The 20414-nt window shown below is 35.5% G+C and overlaps 1 long non-coding RNA gene across 1 annotated transcript in view; it reads right to left on the minus strand.

Annotated features, from left to right (window-relative positions):
- Positions 1-330: 330 nt before the first annotated feature.
- The window catches only part of LOC114017350 (uncharacterized), a 32194-nt gene continuing 12110 nt past the window's right edge, over positions 331-20414 (minus strand). Inside the window, exons 2-3 of the long non-coding RNA XR_003562347.2 lie at positions 2755-2875; positions 331-1421 (exon numbers count right to left, since the gene is read on the minus strand). This is a non-coding gene — a long non-coding RNA (uncharacterized LOC114017350). The remainder of the gene's footprint in view (positions 1422-2754; positions 2876-20414) is intronic.

Raw genomic sequence — 20414 nt, forward strand, 5'->3', positions numbered from 1 at the left:
CTTAATCTAGTTATTTTAAAATTCATATCCCATGTGTTTTAACTAATCATTGGAAAAGTAGCTTACTATTTTGAGTTTGGACAAAAAAAAAAATGATTTAACTTTACCAGATAATAACTTTCCAAATTAACATATTATTTTCATAACTATGTACCTTATTTTAGTTTTAAGACTGACTGATTTTATTATTGAGTAGAAAATATGTTGCACCTACCAAATACCCCTTATTTCAAAGTTGCAATCACACATCTCAGAAGTAACATACTTATGTAAGGAACCAAGAAGTTTCTTATCTTTGAATGGGAAATACAAATTCAAAAGTAACTGAAGTAAAATACTTGTCAAATTTTATATTATTTCTCATGTCCTTAAAACAAGAAAATTAAATTTCTGGTAAAATTTATTACTTTCCACAGGAAACTCACTCCTTACTTAAAGGTAAAACCTCATTCTTTCACAAAGCTTTTAAATAACATGAGCTTTCCAAAAAGTAATTGCTTTGGATACACTAAAAAACAATTTTCTCTGTACTAACTGATACATTAGATTCAGTTATATTGATTTTTTTACTGGTAAAACTTGTGTTTCTTTTTGAGCTATTCTCCTTAGAATTTCTATGTATGTTACTTACAATTTAAAACAAATAGATCTAGAAAAACAAAAGGAAATAAACCATAAAACAATAAGACCTATATATATTTTCCAAGATACAGAAGAATGAATGTCACACAATTTTTTAAAGTAAATTATTTTAAAATGTGCACCTAGAATATGTGTATACTGCAGGTTATTCCATCCAACCCAGCAAATAACTTAAGTGTTTTGCCAGTCTGAATAGTTCAGTTAATAAAATACCTGAGCAAAGCTACATGCATGTACTATAACATTTTCTGGACATAACAGCATAAACTAAGCATCTTGAAGTTGATTATGGATGCTGACCAAATGTAGCAATAAATCTTCAGCAGTAGAACCATATTACCATCACCAACATTGAGTGTTACTCTGCCAGTAAAGAATTTCCATCCATATTTCTGTGCTTCTTGTCTAAAATTGAAGTATGTATTTACCACAAACTACATTGCTTATATGATTATCTTTTTTTTGCTCTGAAGGAAATATTTCTAGGAGAACACACAATCTACAGTTCTTAAAACATTTAAGATACTTAGTTCTGCATATGTACTGAAGTTTTGTTCGTTATCTTTTTCCCACCTGCTTTCTGAAAGCTTTTTATACCATGCAGGTCTGAACTTCTTTGTACTTCTTGCATCAGTGCCTTCTCTGACATCGCAAGAAAAGCCTTTCTATTGAAAGTCAGCCACAGGAGAAATATAATTGGGAACTGAGTCCTTTCCATCTCCCTTCAGTTAGATGTCATTCTGCTAAGTGTTTTCAAAATGAAGATCTTGAAGTCTGTACTTAAAGAGAAGAAAGAGAGAGTATCTCTCATTATAGCAATGATATACTGATACAGTAATAATACCATAATGTTTTAAAGAATTCCTAAATTTCCATAAAAGGAAGCCCTGAAAATTGAATTTCCCCTTCTTCTCCCCTTTTATCCTGAAAATACACTGACTTCATGTCTACCTGTTCTCTAACCCCTCAATGATTGTATCATCTTTTCCCTGTTTCCAACAGGACTGCCCTTCTTCCCATCACCCAGTTCTCCCCAAGTACAGCTTTCCCCTCCCTTCTTCCTAACATAACCTCATAGTCAAAAGTAGCATGGCTTGTTAGGTTATAGAACGCATATCATATAAATACAGGTATATAAAGGAGTCATCTGGCACTGCAGGACAAAGTCTCTTGCAAAAAAAGGGATTATGCAACCTCATTCTGGCTGCTGCAGGTGTGACTCATGTTTCTTTGAACTTTTCTCTTTAGTGTTAACAGAAATTGTTGTGGGGAAAAAGCCTGAGCAAAAAACAACATCATACCCCACACACCCCAAAACACAAGAAAAAGAAACCAAAAAGATGTTTTGCTGTTCATATTTCTTTCCTAGGGAGAAGATACAAGAACACAGAATCTAAGATGCGTTCTAGTAATTTTGATGAGCGAACGCCATAGAAGGTGCTCAGATAATGAGGTGACATTTTAGCACAGCAAATTTAAAGTAGAAGGGGTTAAAAGGTCTCTTCATTTTTTGATTGCTACCTGGGAAGAAGCCTCCCATAGCCCTTTTTATTTTACCTACACACACATTTTTATGAATAATGTTCTTTTTGTGTGTGAATTATGTTACAATTAACAGTTATTTTATTAATAACATGAGAAAGTTTCAGTGAAGAAATTTTGCTGAATGCAATAGGAATCTTGCAAAGATGTGTAGTAATGGCTGCGTATCAATAAATATGAAATACAAAAGAGAAACTCATAACAGCCTGAGTTGGAAAGAATCCATGAAGGTCATTGAGTCCAACTCCAAAGTGCATGTAGGGCAAGTTATACCACTTATCTAAGAGCATTTTCAAATTGTTTCTTAGCATTCACTGACTTGGTGCCATGACCACCTCCCTGCAGAGCTTGTTCCAATGCTTGACCATCCTCCCAGTGAAGAACTTTTTCCTAATATCCAGTCTGAATATCCCCTGACAGATGTAAGCCATTCTCTCGCATCCTATCTATCACCGGACAGCAGAGAGATCAGCATCACCCTCTCCCCTCCCCATCATGTTGAAGTTGTAGACAGCAAAGTCTGAATACTGTGACCTACTGGTTGTTTTTTTTTCACAAAGTACTACTTACTTTAACTCCAAACTGTGAAAAGTCAGAATCATTCTAACTTGCAAAGCACTACGCTGATTTGTAATGTTGTATTTTAGAGAAATACAGATTGTCCAGTTACCAATTGGTTGAAACCAAGATCCTGAAAAAAATAAGAAACTGAGAGCAGAAAGAAGGGTCACATTTGCCTACTCTAATCAACTATTGAATAAATATGCAATTGTTAATAATGTTGTTAAAAGCTTTCTAAATATCTCAGGATTTAACCTGTTTTGCAAAAGCTTACTAACAGTGAACTTGGCTGTGGACATTAACAAGCTTTTTTTGTTTTTATAAACTATGACGCTCTTTGGTTTTATGTGACAGCCAAGAATAATAATTCATCACTTTGGCTGCAAGATGATTCCAAGCACATAAACACAACCTTAAATCAAGAACTACATGTCATGCATTTGCCTGCATTAATCTCGGGACTCTTACTTCTTTCTTGAATCTAGAATGCAAAATACTAATTAAAAAAGACAGCTTTAAGCATTCAAACAGAATGGTTTCCTAGCAAGTGAAAGGCAGAGATCTCTGAAAAGATCAAAGTGCAGCGGAGAAGTAAATGAAAAAAAGTAAAATTATAAAATATGCATTCCACTTTACTAAACTTCCCATGTAATAGTGCTGGATTTAGCTTAAGAAATTTTGCATATGCTTTAACTGGTAAAGTTATTGTTCAGGTACATTAAAGACTTCTTAATGCAATATGATTGTTCATTACTTGAAAAAAAACCGTATATTTTTTCGATCATCATTAACTTTCAAGCAAGAGTTCAGCAGAAATCATTAAATGATCTTAGGCCACTGCAATAATGCATTATACAAAACCTGGTGAGAAGTGAAACATTTCCAAGAATTAAAAATAACAGATAAGTGGATCAAAATGTAGGAGGATGATAGCTATTTAACAAAAATTCAATTTCCGACACAATCTGTGAAGGTCTGTCAGCCTTCATAATGAGAACAGGAGCCTTATCCCAAGCCCTCACCCCCAGGAGCAAAGCATTATTGTTACATCCTGAAATTTCTTGAAGTCTGGATTTAGATTTTTTTTTAAGTTTGAACAAAAATTTTTAATTTAACAAAAGTTTTTAATCACATTAGACACTGCACTAATCAGGATAGCAAGACTACTCTAGCTCACATAATCTGTAAGAACAATCACTTGCTTTACCCCCAAAAAAACCCCAAAATTAAAGTAATTACAAAGTTTTATTCACAGTCTAGTTAACCTGGTACCCCACCAAAAGCATGGCCCACTTCTCTTATCAAATCCCCTTTCAAATTTGCTCTCTTCTGACACTTGCGCTCCCCTGGATGCAGATCTGGAAGCATATATTACAAATACCCTTAAGACTGCACATTTTTATGAGCATCAGTACAAGGGAATTAATTTTAATGGAAATTCAGCTTTAATCAAGTCAGTACTGCATTGTTTTCCGTAATTTCTCCAGGTGTTTTGTACAGAAACATGTATTCCTATTACTCCTGTATTTAATATGCAAGAAGAATATTGGCTTAAGGAACAGAGAGGACAAGATCTGAAGAGAGCACAACAGACCAGATGAGATTCCTCACACATTTGCATTCTTGGTTTCTTCCATATACAATAGTCCTTCCACAGTCTTTATTTATCTTTCTAAACTATCAAGTGAATTGCTTCCAACTTTTCACAAAAGAGTCAAAATAACTTTCATGTTCTTATCATTTGTGGAGAATGTAAAATGAGTATTTTCTTAATTAAGAAAAGTACTTCCTAAAAAAATCTTTCTAATTGCAGACGGAAAGACAACTGTTTGGTAAGGACATGTTCCAGAAACTGTTAAAGCATTTACTTTTGTAATGTTTTTGGCAGATGGATAAGACGATTGAAAACTTTTGAACAAATCATGACTTCCTTGAAGTAAAAATAGCTGTATTAATTACTGCATGAGCTGTATACAAGAAAATTCTTTCCTTTTTTTTTAATATTAATTTATTGATGGTGCCCACCCCCCCCACCCCCCCCCACCCCCAAAGATAGCTGCTTTTTTATCAGTCTCAAGTAATTATACTTTATCAAAGCTCAAACCATTTGACTGGAGAACTTTTTTCATATATTCTTGGTGCAATGTATTTTCATTTCTTGAAAACAAATCAAACAATTCATTTTTTCCCACTTGGATAGTTCCATGATCTGACGTTATGTTCGCATATAGGAAAACATACTTTTTTTTTTTTGTACCAAATCTTCAATTTCTTCTTCTGAAAGAGAATCTACCCTACCCTTGGTAATACACAAGGGTTTTTTCCTGCAAAGATAGACCAACATATAGCTAAAATGATGCAACATTCAGTCATAATCAAACCAAAGAAGTTTTAAGTGTTGTTTCCTCAGAAGATGTGCCACGATTGCTTTTCCAAGTCACTCCCATTGCATGACACTTCGCATTTGGTACTCAAAATGAAGAACAGAGAGGCTTCATGAACTGCAGTTAGTGGGTTTATTGTTCTCTTTACTGATCTGTACAAAACCATTACTCATTACAGAAAGGGCAAAATCCCTCCTTTTCAGGTGTGGTGATTTTACAGCAGCCCACAGCTGAACATGCACACAGCCACTCACGCACTCCCTCCATCCCAGCAGGACAAGGGGAATGAACAGGAAGAGCAAAAGTGAGAAAGCTCGTGGGTCAAGCTAGAGACAGGTTAACAGGTGAAGAACAGGGGGGGGTTAACAGGGGGGGGGGGGGGGGGGCGGGGAACAACAAACAAACACAAAAAAGCAAAGGAAATCACACCCCAGTTCCCATAGGCATACCAATGTCCATCCATTCTCTGAACAATATCCACCTCGGAAGCAAAAAAATCCCTCATCGTTGTCTTCCTCTACCTTAGTTTTTATTGCTGAGCATGATGTTAGGTGACATGGACTATCCCTTTGCTCAGTTTGGGTCAGCTGTCCTGGCAGTGTCCCCCCTCACACCCTTGCTCAGCCCCAGCCTACTTGGCTGGGGGCTGGGAGGCAGGGCATGGGAAGAGGAAGCCTTGAAGCTGTGCAAGCGCTGTTCAGCAACAGCCAAACACTGGTATGTTATCAACATTATTTTGCCACAAATCCAAAGCACAGCATCTTACAAGCTGCTATGAAGAAAGTTAACTTCATCCCAGCCAGACCCAGTACACCAGGAAATAGTTTGGTTAATGGAATTTAACGACCTTACTCTCACACTACTGGTCTACACAGAGGATACAAGAAAAATGACTGAAAATTCATACGTTAAAAAAAAACCAACTTCAGCTCCAGCACTGTTCATCATCGTTCTCATTTGGCAATAATTACATGAGCATAAGCTGTTTAGTTTGTGTTTCTTGCTTTGCCCCAGACATGTTCTTCAGTTTTTAAGCGGTGATCCTGACGTATCATCTAAGCTTGCAATGCCTACCCTCAGCAAAAGGAGAATCCATTTCTTGAGTGAGTTCCACCACAGATGTCTAAAGCCTTCATTCTAGACACCTTTCAGCAACCTGCACACATCAGCAGCACACTGTGGGTAAGTTCCATAACCACTGGAGTCCTCCTGGATTTAAAGTCTGCTCAGCCTGCACAGGCATTTCTACGGAGCTCAGGAAAGGCCTTTCTCCAGAAGCGGCCCAAATAAGTGGAGTTACCACTGTGCTTCCAGTGAAAATGGACTTCAGTTAAATGGTTACTTAGACGCTCTGTGCTCCTTCACAGCGACCTGATTCAGCCACCTTCTCTTTTGTATCAGAAAGAAAAGGAAATAAGAACTGTCCCTTAAAATAAACATTGAACTAAACATTTGAACTAAACAAAGAACTGTTCTTCCAGGTACAATGTGGGTCGTTAATTTGGGCATGATTCCCTGAAAATCCACCTGAATATGTGGATTTCTAACATAGGTTACTTGAAAATTAGTCAATTTTCTGTGAAGTAATTGTTTCCACTAAAGGAATGACTGTTTTAAGCATGGAAAGAGGTGATACCACTAACGGTTATTAACTCATTAACATATTTCTTTTTATGAAGGTCTGTGTGAAAAATTTCTACAGAGAAAATAATTTTGTGCACCTTTTCTTCCAGGTTCATATAACAGGAATGTATATCAATCAATACAACAGACATCCCTCTTTTCCTTTTAAAGTAATGGACATTAGGGTAAAGTCATTTGCCTTCTATTCTCAAGACTGATAGCTCAGGAAATTCTATTGGAATTATTTTCTGTTAAAATATTAAATAAAGGACATAATAACAAGAGTATTTGTCATTAAAATTTTCAGGGTCTAGTGAAGTGAATTCTATTTATTGTGCAAATATTAGGCACACCAGCTCCCAGAGATATTGCATACCCAGAACCGTGTGTGTTAAGCCTAATGTATACACTTTATGACACCAAAAAGAGAGACCAACAAATATCCTGGAAAAAAACAGATTTGACTGATATAGCTAAACAAGTACATTATATCCTAAGAACATTTGCTGTGTGTTGTTTCACAGCATTCTTCTCTGCTGACCCACCAGCAAAATAAGTGTAAGACATCGATGACTGACAACTGCCAGAGCAAACTGAAACACTGTGCTACCAGGTAAGCGCTGCAAAGGGAGGCAAAACTGTGACCAGTGCCAGTAGTCAACGATGCCTTCAAACCATAAATGGTATCAAATTAAAATAATATTGTATGAAGGTTATATTTAAAAGGTACACGCAGATACTGCAGTGAATATGGGCTTCCAGCAGCATAAGTAAATGAAGGCTTATTTAATAACAATGTAGAAACCAGACTATGAACGGAGGTTGTGATTGTAGCTCTTCCAGGCAGTTACACTTATCACTGCCAAATTTGCTACTTGCATTTTTACTGTAAAGAACACATTTCCCCTGATTTTAATGCATCACTTAAGTTTTGTACTTCAGGAATGTTCACGATAAGACATTGCATCTGATAGAGGGTAAATACTATCTGGTTTTTATTACATTTCCCGTCACTTTTCATTAGTTTACCATAGTTAGGGTTGTTCTTGCCCACTATAACAAAGTCTGCTTGGATACCTCCTTGATACTAATTGGGTTGAATATTTCTCAAACTTCAGCCATACCTTATAGCATCAGCTCTGAGGTACTTCTCCACATAGTAGCACCCTCCTTAATATGAATAAAGTTATCAGAATCTAAAACCTTCAAAACACACAGAGACATTGTCAGATACTCTCCCACTAGTCATTTTCTGCCTACATTCACAAATACTGCTTTACGGGCCCATTGGATGTGAGGTAATATTCCAAGTAAGTAATTAGTAGCACAGTCTGGCAACACACTAAAATCTCTACAGAGAGCTAATCCTAAACAAAATTAATTGATGAATCAGAGGGCCTATTTGGTAACCAAGATTTTATACTTAAGAGTCTACAGAAAAACCCCAACAAACAACAACAAAAAAATTGTGATTCAGATCTTTGACTTCTTTTAGGCTCTAGTGTTTGCTAACAGATTACTATTGATCACTGTGGATCACATAATGAAAAACAACCCAAGCAGTGACTACCAAGCAGTTTGAAGTACACGTTGGCCCAGAGCGTAATTTGTCTGGATGGCAGCAGAGCTTATCTTGACGCCAATTTTTAACGTGCACTAGAAGCTTTGGGTTCGTTTCAGGCCTGTAGCTCCGCAAACAGCCCAGGGACCTGCTGAGTGCAATGGAAAGTCAAGAAGCTTACAGATCCAATGGTCTGCCTGATGTCTCCCCACCCCCTTCTCAGGAGGAGTTTCTGAGCCAGGACATAGATTATGTGTCTCTGCCAACCATCTATCTAGCAAAAGGAGTAAAAAAGATGTGAGTGGGTGCAACTTGGATTTGCTAGGCTCCTGCTGCTGCAGGGATAATAGCCTGGGAACTGACTGGGGATACAGTGGGGCAGCCTAAGCTAGCATCTGAGTTACAGAGCTAGCACCAAAAGCTGCCCAAAATTATATCCATATGATGATGTCTTGCTAAAATAACCATTAGAAAGTCCTACAGGATGTCTTAAGCTCCATATCTCAGGTCTACAAAGACCACTTTCCCTCTAGGCACTGAAACCCCTAATTCTCTGGAGACAGTCATAGAAACAACACATTTGTCTTCCAATTATCCAGTAGCTCAAGTATGAAGTTAATACATTAAATATTCACCAGCATAGGAATATGAAACTCCTACTCCCCTTCCCCAGGTGGATGTCCCAATTACTAAACACATTCTTTTTCTTAATAATTCTTGGACTTGGTCTGTGCAGGAAGAAGTAGTTTCCTTAGGAAGAAGAGAGGAATACCCACCCCTTCCACAGAACATCATTTAATTCAGCATTAGGGTTCTTTCCTATAAATAGCGGGTATGGGTTCAAAGTTCAGGAAAGTAAGCCTGCATGTCTCAAAAGTGGGATAAGTAATAAGGCAGCACTGCAAGGAGTGTTATAAATCATGGGTGTTCTTGGGGTCTGGCAATCCATTTTGCATTAAGAATTGGGAACTGCATAAGCCTTGCTAAGGTTTTTGTTCTTAATTATTTTTTCAGGTTTACAAATTTTGAATGTAGCCACAAATGTAGCCCTGATTTGTAGTATCTAATACATTTCTTTACATATTCATCATTTATCCTTCTATGTCTTGTGTTGTAAGACTTTACACTTTTGATATACAATTTCCTGTTATAAGACTTCAGACTTATTCCGTGTTTTCTGAATACAACAGCATCAAAATACTCTTAACTTAAAGGGACAGGTACTTAGGTAAAATAAATTCTATCAGGACCAGAATTCTTTTGCCCTCCCAACTTTCAAACAATCCAAATAAAGTATATTTCCCCTTGCATTTAGTTTTTACCTCCTGGTGAAAGTTATCCTTCATAGTATTCCACTCTTTACAGAGTAATGTAAGGCAGAAAAACTCTGCATATCTAACACATAAAAAAAGGAAGAACAACTTTTAAACTGTTGTTTAAAATTTTAAATAAAAAAGGGAGAACAAACCCTCCTCCCTTTAGTAATTCAGGCCTACCTTGCAGAAAAGTATGTAACCATGCAATTCTCATTTCATTTTTCTATTTCCATTCAAGACAGCACCATCATCTGTGAAATACATATAAATCAGATCTGAATAATTTTTTTCCATAGTGAATACACTATATGTGTCATTAACCACTGTGTATCATCAATCATACCAGTAATTTGTAACTACTCCTTTGTATGAGGTAAGAAGCACCACAGTACTTTATATCATTGATGAGAACAAGTAGCTCAGTTTCCTCTATCTGTAATTCTATGTCATCTCAGCTTTTGAATACTCAGCTATAATTAACTGGCTTCCTACGGTAAAATCGGAGTTTCAGTCAATATTGTTTAAGTTTAAACAATAGCTCCTGAATTCTGTATAGCACCTGCCACTGTTCTGTCTTTGAAATGCTTAACAAAGGTGCTCAGTCTTTCTCAACAGCCATTACCACGAAAAACCAACGTAGGTGGTAGCCTATATTATCACATTCCACTTAATTGCCTTTCTGTATGCAATTTTCCTCCTAGCTGTTTAGCATGCAATTATTATTAAACCATTGCATTCAGATAGCACCCAGATGCTCAAGCTGAAATCACAAGCACTTTTGTTAAGAGACTGTACAAAATATTCTTAAACTAATTTCTGTCCTCAAGAGTTTGGAGTCTAAACACACAAAGCAGACAAACAAGCTCATATAAATGGAAAAATATGCTCACATGGAAAAGATGGATCATTACAAATGTTGTGCTTGTTAATAATCACAATGCTTACCAGTAACTCCTTTCACTATTGACCTCTAAATCCTGACCTTGCTAATGAGAATATTTTAATGACAGCTAATGAGAATTTTGCAACTAACTGCAAAGAGATTGGGATTTTACCTTATGAATCCAGATCTTGTAGAAATCAGGTGTATGTGACGATTAAATTTTAAATGTTGATTCTAATTGTCCTAAAGCATTATTTCATTACTTTATAGAAAAGCTCTCTCAGCAGATGGCTATAATCCCAACTCATTTCTTGTTTTCTTCTTCCTATGTTTTCTTCTCGGTATGGCTTGAGACTAAATATAACACTAAATAAATCACTTTAAGAAATATCCTTAAATAAAGAACAGGTTATTGATTATAACATCATGATTTGTGACATATTAAAAAATCATACCTGATGACTGTAAAAAAATTTATATCTGATTACATGATATAGTCAGTATCTGTAGGAAAAGAACTTTATATCTCATAGGACAGATACCAGTTGATGGCTTGTCCTTGCTTAATAGGAAAGACAGAAAGACAGAAAGAAGGAAAGAAAGAAAGAAAGAAGGAAAGAAAGAAAGAAAGAAAGAAGGAAAGAAAGAAAGAAAGAAAGAAGAAAAGAAAGAAAGAAAGGAAGGGAGGAAGAAAGGAAGAAAGAAAGGAAGGAAGAAAAGAAGGAAAGAAAGAAGGAAAGAAAGAAAGAAGGAAAGAAGGAAAGAAAGAAAGGAAGGAGGGAGGATGGAAGAGAGGGAGGGAGGGAGGACCAAAACCAAACCCCTACCTTAACAATCATTAAAAATTCACTCTAAAAAATGTCAAGTATAATTATTCCTTTTCAAAAATCTAACTAAAGCATCTGGAAATTGACACAGTCCTATCTTCTATTTATTATTGTTATATAAATTACATGACATTTTACCCAGTAACAAAGAATATGATTTTTTCAATCCACTCAGTTAAAGATATAGGTCAATCCCAGTAAGCATCTAGAAAAAAACAACTGTTTAATAAATATGTTCTTTAAAACTAATTGAGTGTATTCTACATGACAGATCTTGCAAAACCAAAGTTCTTAATTGCAGGTATGTTTTATATCCAAAATAAAGAAAGAAAAAATTATGCTCTATTGTATCATTATGTAGAGAGATCATAAATTTCTCTTTGCCAGATACATTCAATTATGATCATTTGTAGCACTAAGAATTATTCCAGAGACAGTTTGACAAATAGAGAATTCAATGAATGATACAAGAAGAATATTCCCAAATGTGAGATTACTATTTGGAGAACTGCAGAAGACTTTCTTTAAAAAGGTACCAAAAAGGTACTTTTTCTAAATTACAGTTATTGTTTATTTGTCAATCCATTGACTAAAGTTAAAAACACTTTAGGTGATTAATCATGCTGAAAGTAAAACTCCTTGAATAAATGTTCCTACCCAGATTTTTCTTGTCATTTATTGAGCATTTCTTTGCTTCCAGTTTTGGTATGCACTTAGCACTTCAGTAGGACTTTAGCATATACATAATTGCCTTCCCCAACAGAGACATGTTAGGCATGATTTACTGACACAGACTCTTTAGTAGAAAGCACCATGAATTCCTACAGTAAAAATGCATGCAAAGGCAATTAAGCACCCATCAAAATGGGTCATTATCATATTTTATGCCCTAAAGGGCTGTAGAAAAGAAATGAGAATTTACTTCCCAAAAGAATGCAGGGTGGCTTCTACTTGACGTTAGCAAGCTGCCAGAATTGTTTTCTGGAGGATCATTTTAATCTCCTTTGGCTGTGTTTTATTGCCAAGTATGCTATGACACCTAGATTTTATATAAATTTATATCAATAATATCTCTTTCTATTTAAGATAAACTGATTGAAAGGGAACATTCCTCATATGCTGCAACAGAAGTTTGTGAAAATATTTAATATTAGCAGGTCAAAAAGTTTTATTTAATTGATTTGACTTCGTTCATTTTGCCTTCCTATTTCAAGTATGTTTATGTACATAGTCTGACATAAAAAACATCAAAAGACTTTCTATCTCTAATGACACGGTGTGCCATAAATCATAACATTTGATCCTCTCTGAAACAAAGCATTTCAAAAGTATAATTTCAAACTATGTTATTCAAACTGTCTAAATTGTGTCTTTTCCTTTCACTATGGAACAAAACGTTTTTTTCCTAAATATCCTGATTTTTAACACAAACAGTATCTTTCTACACACTCAGTACTGGGAATGGAGGAAGTGTGCACTTATTTTCCATTAGAAATTGGAATTACAATACAGAGCTATCATAATTCAAAAGACTGTTTTAATGATAGTTAAAAAACCATGGATTTATGTTTGGAACACAACGCTAATTTGGTCCTCTTCTATTTTAAACTCTCCTGAGTGACATTATAGGTATAAAATATTAACATTTTACATGTATTTCTGATTTTCCACCTTTAATTAAGTTTAAACTTACAGACACAGGGTCTATTCATGCAATGCCTTGCATGAGGAGGCTGAAATCCTAATTAGGCTTCCAATAACAGTTTCACTGAATATTTAAGTTTTTTACTTTGGGGGTTGGTTTTGGGTTGGTTTTTTTTTTTTTTTTAAAAATAAGTAATTATAATACAGGTTGGTATTGTAGCTAACTGTATTCAAGATGTGATTTTGCCTCTATGAATGAATCAATGGAAAACCCACTAATCAGTAGGGGTTAGAAGTCATCATGTTTGATGGATTTTGTTTTGGAAGAACAGACGAACTTTAACATATAGTATAACTAAACATGAGCATGAGACACATGGGTGTGGGATATATAAAACTGCTTTTGTGTGATGTTTGCTCTTTATTTCTCCTTTCTCATTTCATTGAAGTCTGCAGCCAGAACAAGTGAGTGCAGGTGTCATGCCTTCCGAGGCTCTGGCATTTACTCTGCCATGATTGCTATTTCTCACTTATCTTTACCTGGATGAAAATCTGTACTGTAATAGTAGGTAGGTTTATTTTCTAACGCTAATATAAACAGGATTAGAAATGTTAGAGAACTACAGCTACAGAAAAGCGTATTAAGATTTTATTATATGCCAAGAAACATGACAAACTCCCTGCTCAAAAATACATGTGTGGAAAAAAAAATAAATTTCAGCCCAAACCCAGAAACATATAGGTTATGAATAACATCAATTCTAAAACTTTTTAAAGCAGGCAGTCCTCACAAAAAGAGGGGGAAATACAAGTCCCCAGTCAGTACAATTACATTGCTACTCCAGATTCCAATACTCTGTGAAGTCTGTTAATTTGCAAATCAAAAGACAAAACCCTATTGATTTAGTTTGTCATGCTCCATATCACAGGTCATTAGATCTCAATCGTGTTTCCCTATGTTCAACTGCAGTAATTGGAGCTTAATTAATGGAAAACTCTGAGAAAGGAATCCAATTTGGCTTTGGCACAACATTTACTGCAAGAAGAATCAGGAAGACGTTAATGCTTTCCTCCTCCCCCAACCAGCAGGATTTCAGCGAAAACAAGTGCAGAATGTCCTACACTGTGACTCGTTCCAGACATGCTGAGGACTTTAAAGACAGTAAACTTAGCATCTATAGTAATTTATTCCACCACTTAATTATCATCATTGTTAAAATGCTGTCCCAAATTCCTAATACAAATTTCAGTAGCTCAGCTACCCGACTTTAATTACATCTTTCTCTGCTGGATTTAAGTGGTTTTTACTAACTGCTATATATTCATATGTTGTAATCAAGTGACATCTCAATTTTATTTCAGATAAACAGGTTGAGCTCAGTTACTCACAGAAAGACACTTTCTAATCTTACAAACATATAAATAGCTCTTTTCTTCTGCTGCTTCAATTTTTCAACATTCTTTCAAAATAGAGACTTCATGAGCAGCATCTCAATGTCATAAACAAAATTCTAAGACTTCTCTTTCTTATCAATACTTTGTTTACAAATTATAAGATTTCATTAGTCTTTTTTTTTTTTTTTTTTTTTTTTGCACCGGACTGAACTGTGGGAAAGAATTTGGAACAAGTTCTACTTCGTTCTGAGAAAAAAAAATAGAGTGGGGATAAGTGGAAAAAACCTTCAAATTCAGCCAGGTAAAAACTAATTATAGACACCATAAGATGCAGGCAATCAGCAATATGAGCAAATGGGCCATTGTTAAACATCATTCAGCATCAGTTCTTGATTGAAAACCATATCTTCCCCGAATATATTTTTCATCAACAAAAACTGTGTTGCAAAAGGAATACTAGAAGTCATTTCCAATGTTAGCACACCATCCACATTATCATCATATAATTTCAGATATCTAATTTAGTTTAGGATCACACCTTTCTTTCCTGGCTGCACAGGTAGGTTTTAAGTTAGATGTTTTAAGTCAGACTATCAGAATACTTACTGTTACATGGAGGGCTTTTGAGTGTGCCAAAAAGCCACATGTACCCTCTGAGAATGCAAAAATGAAAATTATTTAGGAAAATTAGTTCAAATGATGATTATACAGGTGGAGGCTCTGAGATCAAGGGCAGCATGCACACAAACTAAGGTCCAAATTCCCAATGAGATGCATCCACAGATCACTATAGTCATAAAAGTTGAGTCTTATTTGACAGAACATAAAATAGAGGGACACGGAAGTACAGGTATACGTGTTACCTTGTGTTATAGGATTCCTTTAAAATAGTTGCTAGTAAAATAGGGTTCCTATTACGAACAAAGAAGCATATCTTTAGTCCATTTTCATCATCTTTGTTAATTTAGCAACTACCAATTTCATCAAATAAGGACTATATCCTCTGGAATTTCTCTGACAAAGGAATCCCACAGAATCTGGAAGATGATGCAAATACATTTTAAATAAAATTAGAGCAAGGGTGACTAAAGATAGAAGTTTCTCAGAGCATCACAAAAAGGAGAGTACAAGAAAGTGTACATGAGAGAAAGGGAGCTTCGTTCCTGACAGGAGTAAAGTGAGGAGAATTACACCTGTCCTTAAGTTTTGTGGTGAGTGGATTCAAAGTCCCTGGTGTTGCATTTGGACCTGCTTGCTTTTCTTCCTTTCTTCTTCTACTTCTCTCCATTTTGCTATGTGTAGACCCCATATTTACACGAACAACTTCTGTTGATTCTTAAGGAGTCTTTTTAGATTTATATGTGTTTAAAAATGGGGGTCTTAACCTAAAAGCTCTGCTTGGGACAGTATGGGCAGAGAATAAAAGATTAAACCTGGGATGGTTCCTTCTCCTGTGAACACAAGGGAGGTTCCAGAGAGCCTGTACCTTGGAAATCCCTCCCAGAGCAGGCTCATCAAGAGCTACCAGCTCTCCCTAGGTACTGGGAGTTGTCCACAGGAGACCATATTATCACGCCCAGAGTGAGAATTGCCAGATCATGATTTCTCACCCCATCCCATGTACCCTGTAAGTACAGTGATCCTTAGGCTGGCACAGAAGTGTCCAATTGATTCAGAAGCATTTGAAATCGGCTGCTAATCAACTCCATGTATTCCTTTTCATGGCTAACACCTCCCACGCGACTCACCCTTAGGCATAGTTGGGAAACTTTCCTGCAGTTTCAGGTCAGACCTTCTCCTTCAGCCAGCATAGCAGTGTGTCAGTGGGCACAAGCTGGGTACAATGTGCTACACACCCAAAATATGTATTAATGTGCACGTATTTTAATATTGAAACCATATTGGACTATGTTGCTTTTTTGAGCAAATAAAAAGGTTTCACGGATTGTGGTGACAACACCAAATCACTTACTCTTCAGGGGACAAAAGACAACAAACAAACAAAACAAATGCAACATAAGAATCTCAAGTAACAAGTTTGGAAATTTTAACGGCCAAGCTCCACCAAGACTTGCAAAAACTCTCCTGAATTATAAAAATAGAGAGCTTCTAAGTTTTAAAAATTCTTAGAGAAAGTGGAATGACTGCACGGTAATAGCCATTTGTGCGTCGAATAACACATTTGGGTTAATTGCAAGAGTCTGTCAGTATCCATTAAACTAAAAATACCAATAATTAATTCCTCAGGTGATCACATTCTATAGTGCTTGAAAAAATAAACTGAGAACCATGTTATTAAAGATATAAAGGACAAAAAAATCAGCCATTCTAAAGCAGATTACACTTAAAATGTACCTGATTCCTGATTCATTTCCACACAAATGTAAACCTTCTCAAATCTTTGATTTAATTTTCAGATATTACTAAATTATAAAACAGAGTAAACTGTCAGGGAAGCCTTCAGTCCACTGCATAATTATGCTGAGTGTGTTTTAATTGATATCTAGGAATGCAAAAAGTATAATACAGGAACAAAAAAATTTTGCCTGATAAAGAAGCCTCTCAGAAATTTCTGTAAAGCTGAGGCTGAGAGCTCAGCATTCAGATATGATCATTTATTTATTTAAACTATGACTAAAGTTAAGAAACCTGCTTGAATTTCAAGATTTATATTATCCCCTCATATTTTCCATATTTGTTTGTTATTATGGTTACTTTTCACATTACATAATCTAGTCATCGCAGAAGCAGAATACATATAAAGAGAGGCCTAAAAACTTTTACAAGCGTCACTTTTACAGGGAGGCATAGCTGAGCTATGTTATAGCCTTGTACCGTGAAAAGACACCAAACTCCAAACTGTTGTTTCTCCAGGTGAGTAAACTGAGATATATATAAATACACACTCACAGAGGACATCATCTTTTAATATTCAAGCCTGTGATCTTAACCGAAGTGCCATACTAGTGCCACTGGGCTGGATTTAGTCCCTTGTCTCTTTGAGGAAAAAAAGTGAATGGGGATTAACTGAGCACCATCAACCATGTGTACTCACTTTTTACACGGCATCATTTATCTGTGATAGGTAAATGATTGCTCATGTGATGGCTCAGTGAATCACACTCACCAAATTACAAGGGAAATCCCATATATTCATCTGCAACTGTTCACTTATGTTGTTTCCATATTTAACCTCTTAAACTTTTCACTTCATCCAAGTCTACTCCATCCTGAAGTGAAATGTAGAAGAAAAAGTTATCCAGGCACAATCTAGCAATTTGCTAGCATTTATAGTGCTACAAATCATACATTCTGCATGTTATCTGAAGTTTGAACTCTAGGTATTATTTTACATATGCAGAATGCAGAAGTTCAATATTTTTGTCAAAGTACTTTTTTTCTATTAGGGTATTACTGTTTTCATCTCTTTCATTTAAAAAAAAATGTTCTGATGGTTGCATAAAGTAGAAAGCTTGAGTTGTAGAATTTATGTTGTTGCATTTTCATTTGGCATTTCATTCTAGGAAAGCTAGAATCTTTGAATACTTCAAAGAAAGCATCAAGCAAGAAGTCATTCAAGTGTGTATTTTCTCAACAAGATAAATAAAAAATGAAGAGGGATAAAAGATCAAAAAGTGGTCTCTTGAGCATCTGTTCAAATAAGCAAGAATTGAAAATTGCAAATATGTTTCAGGATTTTTTTTATTTTTTTTTTTAGTTTTCATTGTTTTGAATATTTTTCCCATTAAATAAGTCATATTTTTTGTGAATGTGCTCTTAGTTTTCTTGGGGACTTCTTAAGGCCTCAGAAATGCTTAATGTAGGTTGATTTTTAAGATTCTTCCTCTATGAGTCTGCTGAACTTAGACATTCTTTTCTGAAGTTGATATTTCATTAGTCAGACAACAGCCTCTTTCCCTACAGAAAAAGAATTAAATGTGTTGTGCAATTTGGGGAAATTTTCAAAAATTTTAATTTTTTGTGATCCCTTGTAAATCATAAACTGCCACAAACTTATTTTTGTCCTGCTTGCAGAGTGTTATAAAACACAGAAAAAATAAAACAATATATATTGAAAATAAGGTTAAAGATATGTCAGGATGCTAATTTACACATTATAATATATAGCTTTTTCTTCCTTTTTCTACTTTTGGAAACATTGGTACCACAAACAAAATATATATTTTCAGTATTATAAGAATTGATTAATATCAGTTAAACTACTCCTGTGCTTTAATTAAAGTGCTTAGATGTTTTTCTGAAGTACTTCTGATTTCTCATCCAGGATATAGTAAATAAAAGCTTTTTTATAGCATCATTTTTATTTTGTAAGTTTTTTAAATTTTTTTTTGACTAATCTCTGTGAAGTTTCAAATGTCACTATGTTGTTATTGTACTGCTGTACAGTACTATTGTACGCAAAATCATGCATCTGGAAAGGAACACAAGAGATCAGCTAGTCAATCAACCCTCCAAAAGGCAGGATCTATTCATAGCCACCCTTCAAAACCATAGACAAAATGTTTATTTAACCTATTCTACACACTACGGATGACAAGGTTTGAACAGATCTGCTAGAAAGTCTTACCAGTTTTGTTCTTTTTTTTTCATATTAATTTTGACCATTCCTTGCTGCCTTTAAAATCACATATGAAACACTGAAAAAACTAATTCTTCCTTTCCTCTTCTCAGTGGCTTTTTATACATTAATTTGCATATTCATTTCCCCTGCTTTTATGACTTCCTACATTTTTAGAAGCTTGTCAGAATTCTGCTCTGCTTATGCAAATCTGCTTATACCCAAAATAAAAATGGCAGGAACTGAGCTATTACAAATGCATAGCTGGAGCTGGCTAGAGTAACTTCAGCATCCTTGTGAACTCAGCGCAGCCGAGCATTACGAAACATTTAGCAGCCTTAATGTATCTGTCTATGAGTTTTTCATCTGCAGCAACCTTTCCCTGACCTTTCCCTGAAGTAGGCTGCTGAAGACTCTTTTTTTTCCCTGAGAAGCAGAAAATTGTACCGTTTGCCTGTACCTCATAAAATCAGATTATGACTTAAAGCTGCTCAATGAAACTTACATAAGCAAAAATATCCCGATCAAGCGAAAGATTTCAAAACTTGCAAAGACAGCTTGAAGACTCCCAAGGTAAGATAATTCTGTGGGTCGTTGGGGTTTTGTTTGCTTGTTTGTTTTGTTTTAGATTTTCATTGTTAGCCCAAGCTTAGAGCTAGTTCAGCAGTCGTGTGGGATATGAGACCAATTTTGACTCATCAACTGTCCATTCCAAAGACAGACTGCTGATACCATCAGTACTAGTTCTGAGGTATCGTTCTTTGTTCAAGGCAGATGTTTTCCCCCAACTCTGTTTTGTCAGGCTCTGAGGAGGCCAGATCTAACATGACTCTAGGATTTGTAACTGAAGAATCAAATCTTATTAGGTTTTCAGTTTTTTGCAATTTTAAGAAATTTATGTTTATACAGCTTGTAAGTTCACAGATTAGAAACACTTTCTATTTGTAAATAAGTTTTAGTTGTGTCGAAACTTGCTCAGTAGTCTCTGAATTTGCACATAACTGTTTAGCACAAAACCAACAGAGGTATGTGTCTGTATAGCTAGCTTAGGTCTTGCTTGTAATATAAATAGTAGTAAATTCAAAAAGAAGCAATATAGCCACCCTACAAAGTATCTTCAAAGGCACTTTCAATGGTTTAGATACATATGGGTGCGGAAGTTACCCTAGATTCGCAAGGGATCACTTACCACCACTCAGCAATGGACATGATTAGTTATTGATGAAAGCAGAATGTTAATTTCTGCACAGTGGAAAGTTGTTTGGATTTTCTGGGGTGAAAACCTGAGTGATGAGGCTTTGATTATCTGGAATAACAACAATGTTCTGAAGCTGTAAAAAGTCAGAACACCCTATGATACTTTTTCCATACCATTAATACTTCTCACAGATGTACTTCTCCTCACATAGAGCAGAGTGCACACAAGTGCAGAGCACACCTGGGAAAGAGCTGAACAT

The sequence above is a fragment of the Falco cherrug genome, chromosome 1 (assembly GCF_023634085.1).
Source record: "Falco cherrug isolate bFalChe1 chromosome 1, bFalChe1.pri, whole genome shotgun sequence".
NCBI lineage: Eukaryota > Metazoa > Chordata > Aves > Falconiformes > Falconidae > Falco > Falco cherrug.